Consider the following 26,028-nt stretch of genomic DNA (forward strand, 5'->3'; position numbering starts at 1 on the left):
GGAGAGAGCAGGACTTGTTAAGATTGTCAAGTACCATTCATAAATTTATGCCTACGGAGTTGTTCCTCCCTGGAAGGGAACCAAATAACTCATGCTTTTTGAAAATTGCTTATGACAGCTTTTCAGTCTGCTTTAGGCTGGTTCTTTGGGGTGATTTGTATTTTCATATACTACTCATACATTAAAAAATTTACACCTGTCAGGTATTGACAGAGTGCCTCCATCCCTAACCTTCTTCAGGGGGGCACTCTTTGCTTCCAGACATTATCCAAATAAGTGTCTATTAAGAGTGAGGGCGACATAGCAGGTGAAGCATACAAAATATAAAGCATGCGAGTACAGAATTTTAACAAGAAACTAAGTCTTTGGACTTTCTGAGGGGAAGAAAGTTGTAAAACTCTGGGAGCATTTGAAATTGCATGTCCAGCCATAGGCTAATAGTGGGGAGAGACCATTATTCTAGTTGTAGTCTAGAATTTACAAAGTTTGTTTTATTTTTGTGATAGAATCATATTTTCTTCCTACATCTGGGACTTTTCTTAGTATTAGAAAAAAAAAATAAGACTATTCATAGTATCTTCCTTCTTTGTTTTAAAATAAATGACAATAAATATTATTGCCAAGTTGTTTGCATTAGTTATTTGGTTTTATTTGCTTTTGAAATTGCTTGCACCACAGGAGCTTGTAAAATCTTACCTCCTGCAGACCACTGTTACATTATTCTTACCAACAACATACTGGAATTTAAGACTATGTTGAATATTGATGGAATAATATGTTATTTAGCCCAGTTAGAAGGATATGTATGATCTAAACCCCAGAAATCATCAATTTAGAAAAAGCTTTTTTTTTTTTTTTTTTTTTTTTTTTTTTTGCTTAGGAGTTCTCAAACACCAGACTACCAGGTGAAAATAGCACTTTACTTAGAGAGTATGGCACACACTTCTTTCAGAAAATACCCTCTAGCTCGTTCTCACTCCTTAGATGGTCATATGGGTTGCTTGGGGGTGGGGAGCAAAACAAAATAAAACAACAATAACAAATAAGCAGCCCAATCAACTTGGGAAATAAAATGGTATAGGCAAAACATTAACACAAATATCTCAGGCTGCATTTGATGAAGAAATAATTAATAGTCATTTGAACATAAAAAATTGTTTTTTATACTCATCGTGGTTATAAATAACACCCCAGCAACTCTTCTGGACAGTAATACTTAATTACCCCTGCTCTTAAAGTCTAATAAATGGCTAGATTATCATTGTTAAGAGTACACAATTTGTCAATTGTAAATTAATGTTACTGAAATTATCACGGTCCTCAACTATAAAAAGGGTTTTAATCTCAGGCACCCACCCAAGATTTACCATCCTTTCTTTGCCAATGACATACCAATTGTTGAATTATTGGCTTTTAGCCATTAATTTATCTTATTTTAAGAATAATCTGTCATTTTCGAAATTACCTAACGTAAGAGGCTACTGAAATCCCAAAGTGCTTAAGACTGGATTATTTGTACTCTGAGTGTAACGGTGAAAGTCATGATTATACTCAGTGTTTTGCAGAAGGTGGTAAAATCCAGCAGAACCCGTGAGTGGAAATGTCTGATCACGCTTCCAGGTGAGTCCAACTTCCATTTGACCTCTTTGTGCCCAGCAAGAAGGGCAATAGCAAAGGAGAGTTGGAGGGTTGAGAATTGACAAGTCATAGTCCATAAACAGGGAACAGTGTATGGAAACCTGGGGTCACATGATGCTATAGAGATAGTCAAGTATCTCAGTAGACATTCAACTCACTTTATTTCTAATAATATATCTACACTGCTGAGGGAGTGACAGATTGCAGAGTAGATTGCACTAAATAATTTCTAAATCTCATGAAAATTAAGAAAGACTAATTAAAGTCAAGATAAACATGATATAGTAGATTACTGGTCCAGAAACAAGTAGATATGGATTTAAATCTCCCTTAGCCATTAACTAGCTACTTTCTAAATTCCCTTTCATTTATAAATTCTGGAATGGCAAGCTCTACTTGCTTATATTTGCAGACCATCTTTTTGTTCCAAATTAGGGCTTCATTTAAAATCCTAGAGAATGCCTTTAAAAGATTTTGGTAATAAAACGGGATGTGTTTTTAGTATTTTAAACATTAATTTAAATTTACTAACTGTAATTAGATGTTGCTCCATTTAGGAACATATTAATATTCTCATTTACAGTGTTTTTTATATCTTATGATGGGCCTTTCAAGTATACTGCATTTTAGATCTAAGCATTTAAAAAGGAGTCAAAATTCTTAATTTGAACTAACATTTATTTTCTCGTACTTTTTCAAATAATCGTAAGTACCTCCAGAGACATTTAACAATCCAACCATAAGCATCTATGCCTATGACATGTGAAATTATCTCAGCCATCACAGCCAACTTTATAAAAAGTTTCATCAGTGTCACTGACGAGCCAATCAGTTAGTCATTGATATTTGCTTATTACCATCCAGAGAGAAAAGTACCATGAGTATACATGAAGAAGACATAGTACACTGTTCTTACTCTTAAAAACTTACAATAGCTTTAAAAATAAGACAAATACTCAAAAAAGATACCTAATATTTGAAGGTAACTGGCAAAGATACCATAAACTCAGTAAATGGAAGCTGCATCCTTTTAATTGCTTTAACCAAAAACTGTATAGATACTTTTGACTTTTTTTCTCTCTCCTACGCAAAATCCAATCCTTCTGAATCCATCTTCCAAATTATGCAGTTTCTGAACATTTCTCACCATCTCCATTCTTGACAATTTCTCACCTATACTACCCCAGTAGATTCTGAAACGTATGCCTCCTTGCACTTTTGGTTCCTTACAGTTTATTCTCAAAACAGCAATCAAATCAGAAAAAGGTACAGCAGATATCACAAGTTTGCTCAAAAGCCTCCAGTGGAGGCGGAGCTTGCAGTGAGCTGAGATCCGACCACTGCACTCCAGCCTGGGTGACAGAGTGAGACTCTGTCTCAGAAAAAAAAAAAAAAAAAAAAAGCCTCCAGTAGCTTTCATTTCAGTTACAGTAAAAGCCAAAGTCTTGACAGTAGCCTACAAAACACTTCAAAAATTTGGCTCTTGCAATTCCTCCAACTTTCCTTTCCTTTTTTCTTTTTTAAAAAAATCTTTTATTTTAAGCTCAGAGGTACATGTGTAGTTTGTTACATAGGTAAATTTGTGTCATGGGGGTAGTTGTACAGATTATTTCATTACCCAAGTATCAAGCCTAATATCTATTAGTTATTTTTCCTGATCCTCTCCTTCCAACCACCCTTCTCACTCTGATAGGCCCCAGTGTGTATTGTTCCCTCTATTGATCCATGTGTTCTCATCATTACATGTGGTATTTGGTTTTCTGTTCTTGTGTTAGTTTGCTAAGGGTAATGGCCTCTAGCTCCACCCACATTCCTGCAAAGGACATTATCTCATTTTTCTTATGGCTGCATAATATTCATGGTGTATATGTGCCACATTTTCTTTATCCAGTCTAACATGGATAGGCAGTTAAGTTTGCTCCATGTCTTTGCTATTGTGGATAGTGTTGCAAGGAACATACGCATGCATCTTTATAATAGAGTGAGTTATATTCCTTTGGGAATATATCCAGTAATGGGATTACTGGGTCAAATGGTATTTCTGTCTTTAAGTCTTGAGGAATCATCACACTGTCCACAATGATTTAACTAATTTACACTCACACTAACAGTGTATAAGTGTTCCTTTTTCTCCACAACCTCACCAGCATCTGTTATCTTTTGACTTTTTAATGATAGCCATTCTGACTGGTGTGAGATGGTGGTTTTGGTTTGTATTTCTCTAATGATCAGCGATGTTGAGCTTTTTTTCATATGATTGTTGGCCGCTGTATGTCTTCCTTTGAAAAGTGTCTGTTCATGGCCTATGTCCATCTTTTTTTTTTTTTTTTTTTTTTTTTTATGGAGTCTTGCTCTGTCACTCAGGCTGGAGTGCAGTGGCATGATCTCGGCTTCCTACAACCTTCACCTCCTGGGTTCAAGCAATACTCCTGCCTCAACCTCCCAAGTAGCTGGGACTACAGGCACACGCCGCCCCACCTGGTTAATTTTTTGTATTTTAGTAGAGATGGGGTTTCACTGGTCGTGAACTCCTGAGCTCAGGCATTCCACCCACCTCAGTCTCCCAAAGTGCTGGGATTACAGGCATCAGTCACTGCACACGGCTTATGCCCACTTTTTAATGGGGTTGTTTGTTTCTTGAAAATTTGTTTAAGTTCCTTATAGATGCTGGACAGTAAACCTTTGTGAGAGGAATAGTTTGCAAAAATGTTCTCCCATTCTTTAGGTTATTTACTCTGTGGATAGTTCATTTTGCTGTGCAGAAGCTCTTTAGTTTAATTAGATCCTATTGATGAACTTTCGCTTTTATTGCGATTGCTTTTGGTGTCTTCATCGTAAAATCATTGCTCATGTCTACGTCTGAATGGTATTGCCTCAGTTGTCTTCCAGGATTTTTATAGTTTGGGGTTTTAAATTTAAATTTTTAATCTGTCTTGAGTTGATTTTTGTATATGTTGTACAGAAGGGGTTCAGTTTCAATCTTCTGCATATGGCTAGCCAGTTATCCCAGCATCATTTATTGAATAGGGAATCCTTTCCCCATTGCTTGTTTTTGTCAGGTTTGTTGAAGATCAGACAGTTGTAGGCATGCAGTCTTACTTCTGGGTAAGACTATTGGTCTATGTGTCACATTGGTCTATGTGTCACTTTTTGTACCAGTACCAGGCTGTTTTGGTTACTGTAGCCTTGTGGTACAGTTTCAAGTTGGGTACTGTGATGCCTCCAGCTTTGTTCTTTTAGCTTAGGATTGCCCTTGGCTATTCAGGCTCTTTTTGATTCCATACGAATTTTAAAATAGTTTTTCCTAGTTCTATAAAGAATGCAAATAGTAGTTTAATAGGCATAACATTGAACTTATACATTGCTTTGGAAAGCATGGCCATTATAACAATATTGATTCTTCCTATCCATGAGCATGGAATGTTTTTCTAATTATTTGTGTCATCTCTGATTTCTTTGAGCAGTGGTTTGTAGTTCTCATTGTAGAGATCTTTCACCTCCCTAGTTATCTGTATTCCTAGGTATTTTATTTGATTTGTGCCAAAGTTTGACTTCTTCTCTTCCTATTTGAATGCAATGGATTTCTTTCTCTTGCCTGATTGCCCTAGCCAGGACTTCCAGTACTACGTTGAGTAGGAGTAGTGATAGAGAACATCTTTGTCTTGTGTTGGTTTTCAAGGGGAATGCTTCCTGCCATTCAGTATGGTGTTGGTTTGGGTTTGTCATAGATGGCTCTTATAATTTTGAGGTATATTTCTTGAATATCTAGTTTATTGAGAATTTCTAACATGAATGGATATTGAATTTTGTCGAAGCCTTTTCTGCATCTATTGAGGCAATCATGCGGTTTTTGTCTTTAGTTCTGTTTATGTGAGGAATCACATTTACTGATTTGTGTATGTTGAACAAACCTTGTATCCCTGGGATAAAGCCTACTTGATTGTGGTAGATGAGCTTTTTGATGTGCTGCTCGACTTGGTTTGCCAGTATTTTGTTGAGGATTTTTGTATGCATGTTCATCAAGGTTATTGGCCTCAAGTTTTCTTTTTTTGTTGCATCTCTGCCAGGTTTTGGTATCAGGATGATGCTAGCCTTATAGAATGAGTTAGGGAGGAGTCCTTCCTCCTCATTTTTTTGGAATAACAGGGATGGCACCAACTTTTCTTTGTATATCTGGTAGAATTTGGCTATGAATCCATCTGGTCCTAGGATTTTTTTGGGTGATGGCCTATTTATTACTAACTCAATTTCAGAGCTCATTGTTGCTCTGTTCAGCGATTCAGTTTCTCCCTTGTTCAGTCTTGGAAGGGTGTATGTGCCCAGAGGAATTTACTAATTTCTTCTATATTTTCTAGTTTATGTGCATAGAGGTGTTTATAATATCCCCTGATGGTTGTTTATATTTCTGTGGGGCCAGTGGTAATATCCCCTTTGTTGTTTCCGATGATGTTTATTTGAATCTTCCCTTTTCTTCAACCTTACTTTCTACTGTGTTTTCTTTGGTCACTCTGTTCTAGAACACCGGCCTTCAAATAGCCTAATAGCATGCCCACTTTACTTCACTTTAGCTGTTCCTTCTGTCTGGAATATCTTTCCCTGTGACATTTGCAAGGCCATGTCCATTGTGCTTCCTTCATTCTTTGGCTCAAGTGTTGCCTTGTTTATCTGATCTTCCTTTTTAATTCTGCAACTCCTTCCCAGAATTTCCTATCACCTAAAGCTTGCTTTGTTTTTCTTTAATGTACTTATCATATTCTACTATAGAGTATTTTTTCCTTACACATTTTGTTCATGGTCTGTCTCTTCCCACTAGAAATACTTTCCATTTTTTAAATGCTGTAGGGGATCAGTGTTGTAAATCATACTTGGCATCAAGTAGGTGCCAAGTGGTTGTCGAATGAATGAGTAAATTGATGAATGTAGGATTCATCATGGTGCTTTCTAATGCAATCAGGTGTATCTTATCTGTAAGTGGTAGTAAGAGGAAAGCCTTCAGTTACTGAATTCCTGCCAAGTACCAGGCAGGATTCTAAGTGTTTAGCATACACCACCTTTAATCTTAAAGTCCCTGGAGTTGAGCATTGCTATTACTTCTAGTATTATTATTTCCCTTTTCCTGGGTGAAATTGAGTCTCACCCAGGGCACACAGTTGAGTTAATAGGAGATGTATGATTCCAGTCCACATATGATGACTTTGGCAGAGCCTGTCCTTTTTGCTTTACACTATACAACTGTTTGAGAGCTAAGTAAAGGGCCTCACAAGCCAAGAAATAAGAGAGAGTCAACAATTATAGTATACTCATAGTAGCTAGGATGTACTGTCCTAGGAATTAACCCATTCCAAGAGCAGAGGACACCTGGGTCCCTCCAAGATCAATTCTACACTATTGGCAAAGTAACTGATTGTAACAACTTAAAATAACCCAGCACTATTGAATTCTCTTTGAAGACAGTATTAATTCCATTTATACTGAGTTGAAAAACAGGAAACCCCTAAAAGAAAGTTTTTGTCTGTGTTAAATCTAGTGTTGTTAAAGAGAAGAAAAACACTGAGTAAGGAGGATATTACTAGCATTGTTTATATTGTGAGTGGTACAGAAATGTCTACCATGTTTTTCTGTAGCCTGGAAGAAATAGCCTGTAAAAAAGTCTCCAGAGTGAATGGAAAAGGACTTATAAACTGATTACCTTTTGCAAAAACATTATTCAAATTACTTTTCATTGTTATTTAATACATGAATTAGCAGCCTGGTTGATGGGAGTGAGGGCTTGTCTAAAAAAAAAAATCATAAAAAATTAGTCTCCATAGAATCCCTTGAAACCGGGAGGCGGAGGTTGCAGTGAGCTGAGATCGTGCCACTGCACTCCAGCCTGGGCGGCAGAGAGAGACTCCATCTAAAATAACAAACAAACAAAAAAACTCCATAGTGAAACTGATATTACCAAGTTAAAATTCTCATTCCTCCTTTATCATGATGAATTGATTATTACAGGAGCCTCCAAGGAGGTACCTTGATTACAAGAAATTGACCACTCCATTCCATGAAAAGGTTTTCCCATATATCCCCAATACTTTTTGATAAATAAAGTAACATTTTGGTGTCTGCATTAGTCTTCTAAAACTTGCACTAGCGTAAATCAGCTACAAAGATCTCATTATCTTTTGGCAAAATTAAAACTTATGGGGAAACATTTATCTATAATATAGTATAGTAAGTATTAGAATACAAACATACAAAGTAACAGCAAACATTAATTTCAGAGTTATGAATCCATATTAAAGGAGAAAGCCATACAAAGGAGGGGTTTTCGAATTGATTCTGCAGAAGAAGGAGTTTACTCAGATCTTTCTGGGCTCTGGAGTTCTTTGAAACATTTATCTTTGCTAATCATCAAAACTCAGTATGACTTGGTGCTTATGAATGTATTCTAAAACATACATTTTTATTTAAGTTGGTGCTTTTACCATAAATATATGAAAGTATTTATTTCTATTGACAACTTTAAAACGCTCAGCACATTATATTGCTTTTCATATTTCTTTTCAGATTTTCTGCCTTCTTTTTCTCAGAATGCCTCCACAGAACAGCTTTGCTGGAGTCATTTCCATGGCAGAAGGGAAGCAAATTTCTGGAGAATCTACACGGCAAAAACTGATGAAATAGGGTGCTCCAAACTTCCAAATTAGGTGCCAAAGTCCTCATTTGTTGCTCTAAAGAGCAAAAAGGCACAAAAGGTCCTATTTCATTGGCCTCACACATCTGAGGACCTAGAGGCATAATCAGGTGTTGAACAGTCATATCTGAGGCTCAATGCATTACAAAAATCATATCATAAAAATGGAATTCACTTATGTTGCACTTAAATAAATACATTGTGTTCATTTACTACTTTTCTAGGGAAAACCCCAAAGAGAAAAAAAATATGAAAAGGTTATGAATCATTTTATGTTTGCAAAATGAAAACTGGCAAAAAAACAAAAAGACAAGCTTTGTTCTATATCAGTATAATGCATTTGTTAGCAAATAACCTAAGTAATTTTGTGTATTCTTCAGTATTAGCCCTTTCTTAACACGTTCTTGTGCTGTACAGCAATAAATGGAGATATAAATTAAAAGAATAGTTGTAGAAACACATTACATGCATGAAAAAAGATCAGTACATTTACACCTAAGTCTCTGCATGTCTTTCCCCAGCCTTCCACAAAGCTGCTGAATAGTGTAATGGAAAAGGTGCATGTTGGAAAAGCAGAGAGATGGCTGACTAGTACATATGTAAACTTTGCCAAGTAATTTATTCCCTGACAGTCCCAGGGCCCTCTTCTGTATAAGTGCTAAGCCTACTTTGCATGGTAATTCCCTGAGTCAAGATTGTGGCAAGAATATGAACTTGCCTTTAATAAATAAATATTGATAAATCAACTAATGAGAGGATGAATAAAATAACTTATACTCCAGAAAAGCTTGATGAACTTCAATTTCCTAAATTTGCAATCAGTTACCTTGGTCAGCCAGTGGTCATGCACAGACAGGGAAACTAGTCAGTGACCACACCCAAACACAGGGCAGAGCCCAATCTCACCCAATTGTACAGCACAGTCTGAGGCTCTGACCAATCATAGAGCCCAGACAGAAGCCCATTCCTGAAAATGTAGCAAGAAGCCAGCAGCACTACTTGGCTGGGGAGCACATCCTGGGACCCCAGCTAACTAGGAGTGATAACGGAACCCATTCTGAAGCTCACTCCAATTGCTGAGTCCAACTAGCAGCACCAGATGGGCAGGGAGTATAGCCTGTGACCCCATCTGACCAAAGGTGATTGTGGAGCCAAGCCTGAATGCAGAGTTCATCCAGCAGCCCTGCCTGACTGGAGTCAGCCAGTGGTCAAACCTAAACTGAGAGCATGGACAGTGGCCCTACCAAACAAGAGACCTTGACAGCTAGCACTACCTGCCCATAAATGCTACCAGCTGGCCCATCCAGAAGCCCAGGTTGAACTGACTAGAGAAGGGCTTTCCCTGTTAAAGTAAATGTCTAGGGGCTGGAAGAGGTCCTCAAACGTACACATACCAACGCAAGGATCTAGGAAACAATATACCACTAAGTAAATTAATAAAGCTCCAATAACTGGCCCTAAAGAAATGGAGATGTATGAACTGACTAACAAAGAATCAAGAAAAACCCTTCAAATGAAGTTCAGTGAACTACAAGAAAACATGGAAATTAAGCAATATTAGAAAACAATAAATGAACAAAGCTAAAGTTCAATAAAGAAAGATAAATATTTTTAAATTATAGAGTGAGAAAATTAAGAGCTGAAGAACACAATGACTAAACTGAAATTTTGAATAGAGACCCGTGATAGCACACTCTAGTGGAATAAAGAATCAGTGAACTTGAAGACAGGTTGTTTGAAATTATCCAGGAAGAAGAGCAAAAGAAAGAATAACAACAAGAAGTGAGTGAAGAAAATCAACAAGACTTACGGCACACCACCAAGCAAAACTATATATCATGGAAATCAGAAGGGAGAGAGAGAGAGAGAAATAGAGAGAGACAGAAAGTTGCAGAAAGTGCCGAAAGTCTGTTTAAAGAAATAACAGCTGAAAATTCTCCAAATTTGGGGTGAGAAATGGACATCCAGATTCATGAGACCTAAATAGTCTTACATAGGTTCAATCCAAAAACGTTTACACTGAACCACATTGTAATAAAATTGCCAACAGTGAAAGACAAAGAGAATTTTGAAAGCACAAGAGAAAAGTGACATCACATATAAAGGAGCCTCAGTTGGACTATTAGAGTATTTCTCAGCAGAAACCTCAGCAGACAATGGGGTGATATGTTTAAAATATTGAAAGAAAAAGATCTTCCAGTCAACCATACTATACATAGCAAAGTTATTCTATAGAAATGAAGACAGAGATAAAGACTTTTCTAAATGAAGAAAGGTTAGGAAGTTCATCACGGCTAGAATTGCCTTACAAGAAATGCCTCATGGATTACTTCAAGCTGAAATGGAAGCATTAATTACAATGTAAAAACTTATGAATATATAACACTCACAAGATAAGGTAAATATACAGTTAGATTTAGAATTCTTTAATACCGTAATGGTGATGCATAAATCACTTTCAACTGTGGTATAAAAGGTAAAAAACAAATGTATTAAAAATAATGATAATTATAATCATTTGTTATTGAACACACAAAATAAAACAAATGTAAGCTGTAACAGCAACAACTTAAAATGACTAGGGGGAAATAAGTAAAACTATGGAGTTTTCTACATGATCAAAGTTAAGTTTTTATAGCTTAGGTAGGATGTTATAACTATAAAATATTTTATTTAAGCCATATGTTAACCATAAAGGAAACCTGTAGCAAATATAGAAAAGATTAATAGAAAGGAATCAAAGTATACTGCCATGAAAAAGTCATCAAGTCACAATAGAAGACAACAAAAGAGGAAGAAAGGAACAAGGAAACTAACAACAGTCAGAAAACAACTAAATGGCAATAGCAAGGCCTTATCTATTACTTTCAATGTAAGTGAATTAAATTCTCAAATCAAAAGACAGAGTGGCTAAATGGATTAAAAAAACAAAATCCAGGAACCTTGGTGCCCACAAAAGACTCATTTTAGATTTAAGGACACAAATAGTCTAAAAGTGATGGAATAAAAAAAGATATTCCATGCAATGAAAATCAAAAGAGAGCAGGGGTGGCTAAACTTATATCAGAGAAGATAGACTGGATGTGAAAAATGGTCATAAGAGACAAAGAAGGTAAATGCATAATATTAAAGTGATCAATTCATCCAGAAGATACAATAATTGAAATACATATGCATTCAACATTGGAAGATGTAAATATATAAAGCAAATACTAACAGAACTGAAAGGAGACATAAACAGCAATTTTATAATAGTAGGAAACTGTAATAGTAGGAAACAAGGAATAGATCATCAGATGAAAATCAATAAGGAAACAGTGGATTTCAGCAACACTATAGACCAAACAGACCTGACAGATATAAACAAAACATTTCATCCAACAGAAACAAAATACACATTCTTCTCAAATACACATAAAATATTCCGTAGGAAAGATCGTGTGTTAGATCCCAAAATATCTCTTAATAATTGCAAGAAGATTTTAAAAAAAATCAAGTACTTTTGGGCCAAAATGGTATGAAATAGGAAATCAATAATAAAAGAAAATTGAAAAATTTTCAACTATAGGGATATTAAACAACACACTCATAAACAAGAGCTATTTAAATAAAAAATCAAAATAAATAAAAAATTGTGATATGAACAAAAATGAAAAAAATGACATTTATGGAATGTAGTAGAAGTGTTCTAAAAGAAAAATTTTAAGCTATAAATGCCCACATGAAAAATGGAAAGATTTAAAATAAACTAACTTTATACCTTATGAAACTAGAAAAAGAACAATCAAAGCCCAAATTTGGCAGAATAAAAAAAATAAAGTATTACATATTAAGTAAATGAAATAGAGAATAGAAAAACAATTGAAAAGGTCAACAAAATGAAGGGATCGTTTTCTGAAAAGCTAAACAAAATTGATGAAACTTTACCTAGACCAACAAAAAAAGAAAAAAAAAAGAGAGAGAGAGAGAGAGAGATAAGACTCAAATAAATACAATTCTAAATGAAAGAGGAGATATTATAACTGGTATTACAGAAATACAAAGAATCATCAAAGTCTACCATGAATATATATCAACAAATTAGACAACTTAAAAAATGAATAATTTCCTGGAAACATATAACCTATAAAAACTGAATCATAAAAAAAGACACAATGATGAATAATGAAATTTAATTGGTAATCAAAAGTCTCCAAACAAAAAAAAGCCCAAACCACATGGCACCTTGGAAAAGCAGACAGACTGCAGATTACTACACATGTGAACTTTGCTAAATAATTTATTCCCTGAGAGTCCCAGTATTCCCAGTATTCACTAATGAATTTGACCAAACATTTAAAGAATAATTAATGCCAATTCTTAAGCTTCTCCAAAAAATTGAAGAGGGAGGTTGGGCACTGTGGCTCATGCCTGTAATCCCAGCACTTTGGGAGGCTGAGATGGGCAGCTCACCTGAGGTGAGGAGTTCAAGAACAGCTTGGTCAACGTGGTGAAACCCCATCTCTACTAAAAATAGAAAAATTAGCCAGGCATGGTGGCAACACCTGTAATCCCAGCTACTTGGGAGGCTGAGGCAAGAGAATTGCTTGAACCTAGGAGGTAGAGGTTGCAGTGAGCCATCATGCCATTGTACTCCAGTCTGGGTGACAAGAGCAAAACTCTGTCTCAAAAAAAAAAAAAAAAAAATGAAGAGGGAAGGAGCACTTCCAAACCCATTTTATGAGCCCATTATTACCCTGATATGAAAATTGGATAAAGACAATACAAGAAAAGAAAATTACCAGCCAATATCTCTGATGCACATAGATGCAAAAATTCTCAAAATATAGCAAATTGAGTTCAATAGTACATTAAAAGACTCATACACCATAATCACCTTCGATTTATCCCTGGAATGCAAGGATAGTTCAGCATAAACAAGTCAATAAATACAACCCATCACATTAACAGGAAGAAGAATGAAAATCTATAATGATAATTTCAATAGAGGCTGAAAAAGCATTTAGCATAATTTCCACATTCTTTCTTGATAAAAACCCTCAACAAATTGGGTATAGAATGAATGTACATCAACATAATAATGGTCATAGATGATAAGCCCACAGCTAACATCATCTTCAGCAATGAAAACCTGAAATCTTTTCTTTTAAGGTCAGGAAATTGACAAGCCTTCCCACTCTCTTCACTTCTATTCAATACAGTACTGGAAATTCTAGTGATAGTAATCAAGCAAGAAGAGGAAATACATGGCATCCAAACTGAAAAGGAACAAGTTATATTATATATATTTGCATATAATATGATCTTATATGTAGAAAACCCTAAAGATTCTACCAAAAAACCTGAGAGAACTAACAAATGAATTCATCAAAGTTGCAAGATGCAAAACAACATAGAAAATTTACAGAGTTCTGTATACTAACAATGAGCTTTCTGAAAAAGAAATCAAGAAAATACCATTTACAATAGACTCAAATCAATAAAATACTTAGGAATAAATTTAATCAAAGAGGTGAAAATTCTGTACACTGAAAACCATATATATATATATATTTTTTTTTTTGAGTCTCACTCTGTTGCCCAGGCTGGAGTGCAGTGGTGCGATCTCAGCTCACTGCAAGCTCCGCCTCCCAGGTTCACGCCATTCTCTTGTCTCAGCCTCTTGAGTAGCTGGGACTACAGGTGCATGCTGCCACACCCGGCTAATTTTTTTGTATTTTTAGTAGAGACGGGGTTTCACCACGTTAGCCAGGATGGTCTTGATCTCCTGACCTTATGATCCACCTGCCTTGACCTCCCAAGAAAACTATAATTTTTAAGAAAGACATTGAAGACAACATAAATAATTGGAAAACTATCTTCTATACAAGGATCAAAAGAATTAATATTGTAAAAACAGCCATACACTACCCAAAGCTATCCATAGATTCAATGCAATCTTTATCAAAATCCTAATGACATTTTTCACAGAAATAGAAAAAAAAAATCCTATCATATATAACCACGGAAGACCCCTAATAGTAAAAGTAATCTTGAGAAAGAGCAACAAAGTTGGAGACGTCAAACTTCCTGATTTCAAACTGTATTACAAATCTATAGTAATCAAAACAGTATGATACTGGCATAAAAACAGATGCATAGACCAATGGAACAGAAAGAAGAGCTCAGAAATAAACCCAGGCATATATAGTCAACTAGTATTTGATAAGAGTGCCAAGAATACACAATGGGGAAAGGATAGTCTTCTCAACAAATGATGTTGGAAAAACTGAATATGCACATGCAGAAGAATGAAATTGAACCTCTGTCTTACACAACTCACAAAATTTAACTCAAAATAGATTTAAAACTTAAATATAAAACATAAAACAAAACTCCTTTAAGAAAACAAAAGGGGAAAAACTCCTTGACACTGGTCTTGGCAATGACTTTTTGGACATGAAACTAAAAGCACAAACCACAAAAGCAAAAATAAGTAACTGGACTATATCAAACTAAAATGATTCTGTACAACAAAGAAAAGAGTCAACAAAATAAAAAAGCAACCAATGGAATGGTAGAAAATATTTTCAAACCATATACCTGACAAATGGTTAAAATAAAACTATATTAGAAGCCCATAGAACTCAATAGAATAAAAGCAAATAATTCAATTAAAGAAACAGGCAAAGGGCCTGAACTGACATTTTTCCAAAGAAGACATATGGATAGCCAATGAATACATGAAAAGATATTCAATATAAGTGACCATCAAGGAAATACAACATAAAAACCACAATGAACTCTCACCCCACACCTGTTAGGATGGCTATTATCTAAAAAAACCCAAAACAAACAAACAAACAAAAAAAACAAGAGATAACAAATGTTTATAAGGATGTGGAGAAAAGGGAACCCTTGCGGATTGTTGATGGGAACAAAAATTAGTACAACCATTATGGAAAACAGTATGATGCTTTTAAAAAAATTAAAAATAGAATTACCATATGATCCAGCAATCTTGCTTCTGGGTATAAATCTGAAGGAAACAAAATCAGTATGTTGAAAAGATACCAGCACTCCCATATTCAGTCTGGCATTATTCACAATAGCCAAGACAAACTAAAAAATTGTGAGATACACACAGACATACATATGCACAATTGTATTTAGCCATATAAAAGGAAAAAAAAGAAGGAAATCCTGCCATTTGTGATGAAATGGATGAAACTTAAAGGCATTATGCTAAGTAAAGTAAATCACACAGAGGAATACAAATAATGTATAATCTTGCTTTTATGTGGAATTGAAAAATATCAGACTCAGAAATTAAACATAGAATGGATGTTGCCAGGAGATGGGGCTTGGGGGAAATGAGAAGTTCAAAGGATACAAAATTATAAGCAGAAGCTCTGGGAATCTAATGCACAGCATGCTGACAAAAGTTAACAATACTGTATTTTACACTTGAAATTTGCCAACAGAGTAGATCTTAAACGTTCTCACCTTACAAATACAAACACACAAATGATAACTAGGTTAGGTGACAGATCTTTTAGCTAACTTGATTGTGGTAATCCTTTCACAATATATAGGTATACCAAACCATTATATTGTATACTTTATACAATTTTGTCAATTATACCTCAATCAAGCTTGAAAATGAAACAGAATATTTAAAAAGAATATTTGTTAACTTCTCAGGGTTTTAATTTCCTCATTTGTAAAGGAGGGATAATAATATCTAGCTTATAGGCTTGCTATTACTATATTCAATGAGTTAGTACATGCAATTCATTGAGAATAGTGCTTTGGATATAGAGAGCTTTTAATAAATTATAATGTTATTCAAGATTCCCTCCTCTTGAAATTTCATTCTATCTATCATCTAGTTATATAGCTCAAATGCCATTCTACTTACAAAATTGTATATGATCATCCTTGGCAGAGGTTGAAAGTATGTATTGGCTCTTGTTGAATAGCACACTACCCTGAAACTTGATAGGTTAAAACAATTCACATTATCTTGTATAGTTTCTGAGAATCAGGGGTCTGAGCTTAGCTGTGTGGTTCTGAATTGAGGGTTTTCACAGAGGTTCTAATCAAGTTGTAGACTGAGGCTATAGTCATCTCAAAGTTTTACTGAGACTGGAGAATTTACTGCTTATAACCTCGGTTCCTATCAGCTGTTGGCTGGAGAGTTTCATTCCTTCCCACATGGGCCTTTCTATGAAACTGTTCTACAGGGTCACTAGCTTCTGCCAGAGCAAGTGACCTGAAGAGAGAGAGAGAGAGAGAGAGAGAGCCCCAAATGAAAAAGACAATGGTCTTTTTAAACCTAATCTCAGAAGAGGCATAACATTATTTCTTTTTTTTTTCTTTTTTTTTTTTTAGGTCATGCTATGTTTTTTCTCTTTTCTTTTTTTTTATTATTATACTGTAAGTTCTAGGGTACATGTGCATAACGTGCAGGTTTGTTACATATGTATACTTGTGCCATGTTGCTGTGCTGCACCCATCAACTCGTCAGCACCCATCAACTCATCATTTACATCAGGTATAACTCCCAGTGCAATCCCTCCCCTCTCCACCCTCCCCATGATAGGCCCCGGTGTGTGATGTTCCCCTTCCCAAGTCCAAGTGATCTCATTGCTCAGTTCCCACCTATGAGTGAGAACATGTGGTGTTTGGTTTTCTGTTCTTGTGATACTTTGCTAAGAATGATGGTTTCCAGCTGCATCCGTGTCCCCACAAAGGACACAAACTCATCCTTTTTTATGGTTGCATAGTATTCCATGGTGTATATGTGCCACATTTTCTTAATCCAGTCTGTCACTGATGGACATTTTGGTTGATTCCAAGTCTTTGCTATTGAGAATAGTGCCGCAATAAACATACGTGTGCATGTGTCTTTATAGCAGCATGATTTATAATCCTTTGGGTATATACCCAGTAATGGGATGGCTGGGTCATATGGTACATCCTAGTTCTAGATCCTTGAGGAATCACCATACTGTTTTCCATAATGGTTGAACTAGTTTACAATCCCACCAACAGTGTAAAAGTGTTCCTATTTCTCCACATCCTCTCCAGCACCTGTTGTTTCCTGACTTTTTAATGATTGCCATTCTAACTGGTGTGAGATGGTATCTCATTGTGGATTTGATTTGCATTTCTCTGATGGTGAGTGATGATGAGCATGTTTTCATGTGTCTGTTGGCTGTATGAATGTCTTCTTTTGAGAAATGTCTGTTCATATCCTTTGCCCACTTTTTGATGGAGCTGTTTGTTTTTTTCTTGTAAATTTGTTTGAGTTCTTTGTAGGTTCTGGATATTAGCCCTTTGTCAGATGAGTAGATTGCAAAAATTTTCTCCCATTCTGTAGGTTGCCTGTTCACTCTGATGGTAGTTTCTTTTGCTGTGCAGAAGCTCTTTAGTTTAATTAGATCCCATTTGTCAATTTTGGCTTTTGCTGCCATTGCTTTTGGTGTTTTAGACATGAAGTCTTTGCCCATGCCTATGTCCTGAATGGTACTACCTAGGTTTTCCTCTAGGGTTTTTATGGTATTAGGTCTAACATTTAAGTCTCTAATCCATCTTGAATTAATTTTCGTATAAGGAGTAAGGAAAGGATCCAGTTTCAGCTTTCTACTTATGGCTAGCCAGTTATCCCAGCACCATTTATTAAATAGGGGATCCTTTCCCCATTTCTTGTTTCTCTCAGGTTTGTCAAAGATCAGATGGCTGTAGATGTGTGGTATTATTTCTGAGGACTCTGTTCTGTTCCATTGGTCTATATCTCTGTTTTGGTACCAGTACCATGCTGTTTTGGTTACTGTAGCCTTGTAGTAGAGTTTGAAGTCAGGTAGCGTGATGCCTCCAGCTTTGTTCTTTTGACTTAGGATTGTCTTGGAGATGCGGGCTCTTTTTTGGTTCCATATGAACTTTAAAGCAGTTTTTTCCAATTCTGTGAAGAAACTCGTTGGTAGCTTGATGGGGATAGCATTGAATCTATAAATAACCTTGGGCAGTATGGCCATTTTCACGATATTGATTCTTCCTATCCATGAGCATGGTATGTTCTTCCATTTGTTTGTGGCCTCTTTTATTTCACTGAGCAGTGGTTTGTAGTTCTCCTTGAAGAGGTCCTTTACATCCCTTGTAAGTTGTATTCCTAGGTATTTTATTCTCTTTGAAGCAATTGTGAATGGAAGTTCATTCCTGATTTGGCTCTCTGTTTGTCTGTTACTGGTGTATAAGAATGCTTGTGATTTTTGCACATTAATTTTGTATCCTGAGACTTTGCTGAAGTTGCTTATCAGCTTAAGAAGATTTGGGGCTGAGACAATGGGGTTTTCTAAATATACAATCATGTCATCTGCAAACAGGGACAATTTGACTTCTTCTTTTCCTAACTGAATACCCTTGATTTCTTTCTCTTGCCTGATTGCCCTAGCCAGAACTTCCAAGACAATGTTGAATAGAGTGGTGAGAGAGGGCATCCCTGTCTTGTGCCAGTTTTCAAAGGGAATTTTTCCAGTTTTTGCCCATTCAGTATGATATTGGCTGTGGGTTTGTCATAAACAGCTCTTATCATTTTGAGGTACGTTCCATCAATACCGCATTTATTGAGCATTTTTAGCATGAAGGGCTGTTGAATTTTGTCAAAAGCCTTTTCTGCATCTATTGAGATAATCATGTGGTTCTTGTCTTTGGTTCTGTTTATATGCTGGATTACGTTTATTGATTTGTGAATGTTGAACCAGCCTTGCATCCCAGGGATGAAGCCCACTTAATCATGGTGGATAAGCTTTTTGATGTGCTGCTGAATCCGGTTTGCCAGTATTTTATTGAGGATTTTTGCATCGATGTTCATCAGGGATATTGGTCTAAAATTCTCTTTTTTTGTTGTGTCTCTGCCAGGCTTTGGTATCAGGATGATGTTGGCCTCATAAAATGAGTTAGGGAGGATTCCCTCTTTTTCTATTGATTGGAATAGTTTCAGAAGGAATGGTACCAGCTCCTCCTTGTACCTCTGGTAGAATTCAGCTGTGAATCCATCTGGTCCTGGACTTTTTTGGTTGGTAGGCTATTAATTATTGCCTCAATTTCAGAGCCTGCTATTGGTCTATTCAGGGAATAAACTTCTTCCTGGTTTAGACTTGGAAGAGTGTAAGTGTCCAGGAAATTATCCATTTCTTCTAGATTTTCTAGTTTATTTGCGTAGAGGTGTTTATAGTATTCTCTGATGGTAGTTTGTATTTCTGTGGGGTCGGTGGTGATATCCCCTTTATCATTTTTTATTGCATCTATTTGATTCTTCTCTCTTTTCTTCTTTATTAGTCTTGCTAGCGGTCTGTCAATTTTGTTGATCTTTTCAAAAAACCAACTCCTGGATTCATTGATTTTTTGGAGGGTTTTTTGTGTCTCTATCTCCTTCAGTTCTGCTCTGATCTTAGTTATTTCTTGCCTTCTGCTAGCTTTTGAATGTGTTTGCTCTTGCTTTTCTAGTTCTTTTAATTGTGATGTTAGAGTGTCAATTTTAGATCTTTCCAGCTTTCTTTTGTGGGCATTTAGTGCTATAAATTTCCCTCTACACACTGCTTTAAATGTGTCCCAGAGATTCTGGTATGTTGTGTCTTTGTACTCATTGGTTTCAAAGAACATCTTTATTTCTGCCTTCATTTTGTTAAGTACCCAGTAGTCATTCAGGAGCAGGTTGTTCAGTTTCCATGTAGTTGAGTGGTTTTGATTGAGTTTCTTAGTCCCGAGTTCTAATTTGATTGCACTGTGGTCTGAGAGACAGTTTGTTATAATTTCTGTTCTTGTACATTTGCTGAGGAGTGCTTTACTTCTAATTATGTGGTCAATTTTGGAATAAGTGCGATGTGGTGCTGAGAAGAATGTATATTCTGTTGATTTGGGGTGGAGAGTTCTATAGATGTCTATTAGGTCTGCTTGCTGCAGAGATGAATTCAATTCCTGGATATCCTTGTTAACTTTCTGTCTCGTTGATCTGTCTAATGTTGACAGTGGAGTGTTGAAGTCTCCCATTATTGTATGGGAGTCTAAGTCTCTTTGTAAGTCTCTAAGGACTTGCTTTATGAATCTGGGTGCTCTTGTATTGGGTGCATATATATTTAGGATAGTTAGCTCTTCCTGTTGAATTGATCCCTTTACCAGTATGTAATGGCCTTGTCTCTTTTGATCTTTGATGGTTTAAAGTCTGTTTTATCAGAGACTAGTATTGCAACCCCTGCTTTTTTTTGTTATCCATTTGCTTGGTAGATCTTCCTCCATCCCTTTATTTTGAGCCTATGTATGTCTCTGCATGTGAGATGCATCTCCTGAATACAGCAGACTGATGGGTCTTGACTCTTTATCCAGTTTGCCAGTCTTTGTCTTTTAATTGGAGCATTTAGTCCATTTACATTTAAGGTTAATATTGTTATGTGTGAACTCGATACTGCCATTATGATATTAACTGGTTATTTTGCTCGTTAGTTGATGCAGTTTCTTCCTAGCCTCGGTGGTCTTTATATTTTGGCATGTTTTTGCAATGGCTGGTACCAGTTGTTCCTTTCCATGTTTAGTGCTTCCTTCAGGGTCTCTTGCAAGGCAGGCCTGGTGGTGACAAAATCTCTAAGCATTTGCTTATCTGTAAAGGATTTTATTTCTCTTTCACTTATGAAACTTAGTTTGGCTGGATATGAAATTCTGGGTTGAAAATTCTTTTCTTTAAGAATGTTGTATACTGGCCCCCACTCTCTTCTGGCTTGGAGAGTTTCTGCCGAGACATCTGCTGTTAGTCTGATGGGCTTCCCTGTGTGGGTAACCCGACCTTTCTCTCTGGCTGCCCTTAAGATTTTTTCCTTCATTTCAACTTTGGTGAATCTGGCAATTATGTGTCTTGGAGTTGCTCTTCTTGAGGAGTATCTTTGTGGTGTTCTCTGTATTTCCTGGATTTGAATGTTGGCCTGCCTTACTACGTTGGGGAAGTTCTCCTGGATGATATCCTGAAGAGTGTTTTCCAACTTGGTTCCATTTTCCCCCTCACTTTCAGGCACCCCAATCAGACGTAGATTTGGTCTTTTTACATAATCCCATACTTCTTGCAGGCTTTGTTCATTTCTTTTTCTTCTTTTTTCTTTTGGTTTCTCTTCTCACTTCATTTCATTCATTTGATCCTCAATCGCTGATACTCTTTCTTTCAGTTGATCGAGTCGGTTACTGAAGCTTGTGCATTTGTCACGTATTTCTCGTGTCATGGTTTTCATCTCTTTCATTTCGTTTATGACCTTCTCTGCATTAATTACTTTAGCTATCAATTCTTCCACTCTTTTTTCAAGATTTTTAGCTTCTTTGCGCTGGGTACGTAATTCCTCCTTTAGCTCTGAGAAGTTTGATGGACTGAAGCCTTCTTCTCTCATCTCGTCAAAGTCATTCTCCGTCAAGCTTTGATCCGTTGCTGGCAATGAGCTGCGCTCCTTTGCCGGGGGAGATGCGCTCTTATTTTTTGAATTTCCAGCTTTTCTGCCCTGCTTTTTCCCCATCTTTGTGGTTTTATCTGCCTCTGGTCTTTGATGATGGTTACGTACTGATGGGGTTTTGGTGTAGGTGTCCTTCCTGTTTGATAGTTTTCCTTCTAACAGTCAGGACCCTCAGCTGCAGGTCTGTTGGAGATTGCTTGAGGTCCACTCCAGATCCTGTTTGCCTGGGTATCAGCAGCAGAGGCTGCAGAAGATAGAATATTGCTGAACAGCGAGTGTACCTGTCTGATTCTTACTTTGGAAGCTTCGTCTCAGGGGCGTACTCCACCCTGTGAGGTGTGGGGTGTCAGACTGCCCCTAGTGGGGGATGTCTCCCAGTTAGGCTACTCAGGGGTCAGGGACCCACTTGATCAGGCAGTCTGTCCCTTCTCAGATCTCAACCTCCGTGTTGAGAGATCCACTGCTCTCTTCAAAGCTATCAGACAGAGTTGTTTGCGTCTGCAGAGGTTTCTGCTGCTTTTGTTGTTGTTGTTGTTGTTGTTGAGCTGTGCCCTGTCCCCAGAGGTGGAGTCTACAGAGACAGGCAGGTTTCCTTGAGCTGCTGTGAGCTCCACCCAGTTCAAGTTTCCCAGTGGCTCTGTTTACCTATTTAAGCCTCAGCAATGTCGGGCGCCTCTCCCCCAGCCTCGCTGCTGCCTTGCCGTTAGATCGCAGACTACTGTGCTAGCAGTGAGAGAGGCTCCGTGGGCGTGGGACCCTCCCAGCCACGTTTGGGATATAATCTCCTGGTGTGCCCGTTTGCTTAAAGCGCAGTATTGGGGTGGGAGTTACCCGATTTTCCAGGTGTTGTGTGTCTCAGTTCCCCTGGCTAGGAAAAGGGATTCCCTTCTCCCTTGCGCTTCCCAGGTGAGGAGATGCCTCGCCCTGCTTCAGCTCTCGGTGGTCGGGCTGCAGCAGCTGACCAGCACGGATTGTCCGGCACTCCCTAGTGAGATGAACCCAGTACCTCAGTTGAAAATGCAGAAATCACCGGTCTTCTGTGTCGTTCGCGCTGGGAGTTGGAGACTGGAGCTGTTCCTATTTGGCCATCTTGCTCTGCCCCCAGCATAACATTATTTCTGCCCTGTTCCATTTGTTAGGAGAAAGTCATTAGGTCTACCCCTTTCTTAGGGAAAAAGGAACTAAATTTCAACTTCATCTGTTGAAGAGAGTAGTATTAAAGAATTTGTGTACATATTTTAAGAACCACTACAATGTCCTTCCTCCCAATTGCTACTTTCAGGCCATATCTTTCTCCTGAGCTGTAGAGATGGTAGCCAACTTCCCTAAGGAAACCTCAGAGGCAGCCTTCAATTTATCCTCTCCATTCATGCTTAATTTCAACCAATCTTCACGTTTTTTCAAGTGTAATTCCTAAATATCTCTTGAACATTCCCATGTTTCTATGGACGTACTGCTATCCTTTCAGTCTAGGATAAGCATTTCTCTGAAGCCCTTGCTGATCTATTGCAAGAGCCTGTGAGGTCACTGCCCCTGTAGAGTTCTGAGACAGAGTAGGGACAAGACTTGTCCCTCACTGGGATTTAGCCCCCATCCCCACTAACATTTTTTTTCCATCTCCAGCAATTACCAGATCGATCATGCACTGCCACCATCCCTGATGACTGCATTGCCCACATGCACACAAAACCAGAAAAATGACTTATCTTTACTTCATGTCTCATTATAATACTAAACTCCCCTCCCAGGAAGGGGCTTATCTGCCATTTTTTTAATCATGTCATATATGTTCTAACATGATTTCTCACTGTGCCTGCCTGTCCACCCTGAGTTCCACTCCACACATGTAATGACTGTTCATGTGCCTCATGCATTTTCACATCACCCTTCCTAAAACACTGTAAAGACCTATCCTCAAGGAGGTAGCCAGAGAACCCTCGCTCCAGCGCTGTCTCCCTTGTGTTCAAGCACAAGTCCCTAATAAAGCTCTGTCTGGGGAACTTGCTTGACCTCATGTCAATTTCTATTTCATGGGAGCCCAAGAACCTACGGTGGGTAAAAGTTTTTTAAGTTTATCCTGAATAGACTTCTTTCCAAATTAAAATATCCTGTCATAACATTTCTCTAATCCTTGTCATATTTCTCCAGTGCCTTCAGGATAAAGTCTAAGCTGTCATAAATGGCTTATAATGTCTTTCATGATTTAGCCCCTTCTCTAGACTTAACTGTGATCATACCTCCTCAACCCCTCACTCCTCAGTCAACATTTTAGCTACCTATGTGAATAGTTATGCAAATGCATTTATTACCATTAAAAATGCTATTCCCTATACCTGAACCAAGTTTATATCTCTGGTATACCTGACTCTTCATCTATCTGGCTCATCCCTATCATCCATCAGTTTTCCATTATATGTAACTTCCTCTGATAAGTTTTACTTAAATTCCTTTAATAATAACTGCCCCACACTTTGACATTGAACTGTGTTCTTATTCCCATATCAATATTTATCACCCAGTCTTGTGATTGCCTATTTAATTATCTACAGTTCCCCCCGACTAGACTGTTTGCCTTTCCAGACTATCATTTTCACTGTTATATTACCAAAGTCTAGCATAACATCCACCACATAGTAGAAATACACTGAATAGTTGCTAAATGAATGCATAATAATCAATTTTTTATATCAAGTTTCATAATTACAAGTCTGGGCTACACTGTAATTTTCTGTGTATTTTACCATCTGTACTCAATGTGAAGCACTTTAACGATCTTATCTTTCTTTTTTTTCCCTTTTAATCCCTTATAGGGTATGGCTTTACATCTTTCCTTTAGGGGAAAATTATATGCAAAAATGTTTAAAAGACTACTAATAAAAACATGTACTAGGTCCCACACTGTAGTTAGCAACTGGAAATACAAAGGTGAATACATTCCTCAGGAGACTGACATCTAGCAGGAGTATAGACTTGCAGGGAATAAAGGGAAGAAACTAGGGAAAGTGTACTGAAGCCAGATTTGGATGACTTGCCAGACATAAATTAGCTAGGTTAATTTGGGCGAAGCATTGATGACATATCTCACATTCATCATGCATAAAACAAAGGAGGTCTCCTAGAAACATGGTGGACTACATTGATGAGACCTCACTTCTCACAACACATATATTAAAATGCTGGATTGTGTATAAGCAAGCAAATTTTTAAAGTACATAGCAAGTTCAGAAAACAAACCAAATCAACCAACCAAGCAAATAAACATTTGGCAAAAATAAAGTCAAAACCGAAAAAGCTAAACCCTTTAGGGGATGCCATGATAGCTCAGGCAGTTACAGACTCTTTTGTTTGTTGTTGTTTAGTTTTTCTTTCTTATTTTGCTTGACTACAGAATCCAGGACCTAGTGTTTTAATGCCTTGGTCTCAGATGAGACAAGGAGTTGGATTTAAATCTCACATGAACCAGAAATTGGTAGGGCTGTCTTCTTCCTGAAAAAAGACCAGAAAAAATTCACTCACTGACTCAGAATAGCAGAAAGAAGCCTGCTATTTTCCTGGAATCCTGAGAGGAAAACAATGAAACAATAACATAAAATTTCTTCTGATAAATCAAAATTCCAAGCCAGTGCCATATACAGTTTGTAATTTGAAGTAAACCTTATATTAATAGTTAGAGAATCTCAAAGCAAAAATTTAACATAAAAAGTAGTGAAAGATTGGTCCTGGGATATAAATATGCCAACTTAAGAAAATCCATTTAGAGTAATAATTAATATATATAGGATATATATTTATATGTAATATATAATAGTACTCTAGAATTATATATAAAAATCATCAAATAAGCGCTTACTAAAAAACTGTAAATACACATGGAGAGATGAACTACTTTATGGAGAGCCAGTTGATACAGAAAATCATCTAAAATAAAATTTCAGAAAGTGCATATAATAGGGGAATCTAAGAGTATAGAATATGACTAAAACGATCAGAGAAGTAAATAATTGAACCTGAATTTTAAGAAAAAAGAAGAATAACATAAAAATAAAAAGGAATATTTAAAATAGAATAATAAAAATAAACACAGTCAATGACTTTTTTTGAGTACATTAGAAATAGCTAAAGTGAGGAATGCATACACTGGAAGATAGATATGAGGAAATTAAAGAGAAGGCAATACGGAGTGACTAAAAGCAGGTAATTATGAAGACAAAGATACGCATGGTTTAAAAATATCTAGTATAAATC

At 36.8% G+C, this 26,028-nt stretch overlaps 1 protein-coding gene and 1 long non-coding RNA gene across 4 annotated transcripts in view; one reads left to right on the forward strand and one right to left on the reverse strand.

The window, feature by feature from the left end:
• The window catches only part of LOC105470138 (PDZ domain containing ring finger 4), a 418,303-nt gene that overhangs the window by 186,583 nt on the left and 205,692 nt on the right, over positions 1–26,028 (reverse strand). The window lies entirely within an intron of this gene.
• The window catches only part of LOC105470137 (uncharacterized), a 52,238-nt gene that overhangs the window by 19,039 nt on the left and 7,171 nt on the right, over positions 1–26,028 (forward strand). For both annotated transcript variants that reach the window (XR_980325.3, XR_003015498.2), the window contains exon 2: positions 1,556–1,620. This is a non-coding gene — a long non-coding RNA (uncharacterized lncRNA). The remainder of the gene's footprint in view (positions 1–1,555; positions 1,621–26,028) is intronic.

Source organism: Macaca nemestrina, chromosome 10, assembly GCF_043159975.1.
Source record: "Macaca nemestrina isolate mMacNem1 chromosome 10, mMacNem.hap1, whole genome shotgun sequence".
NCBI classification, from domain to species: domain Eukaryota; kingdom Metazoa; phylum Chordata; class Mammalia; order Primates; family Cercopithecidae; genus Macaca; species Macaca nemestrina.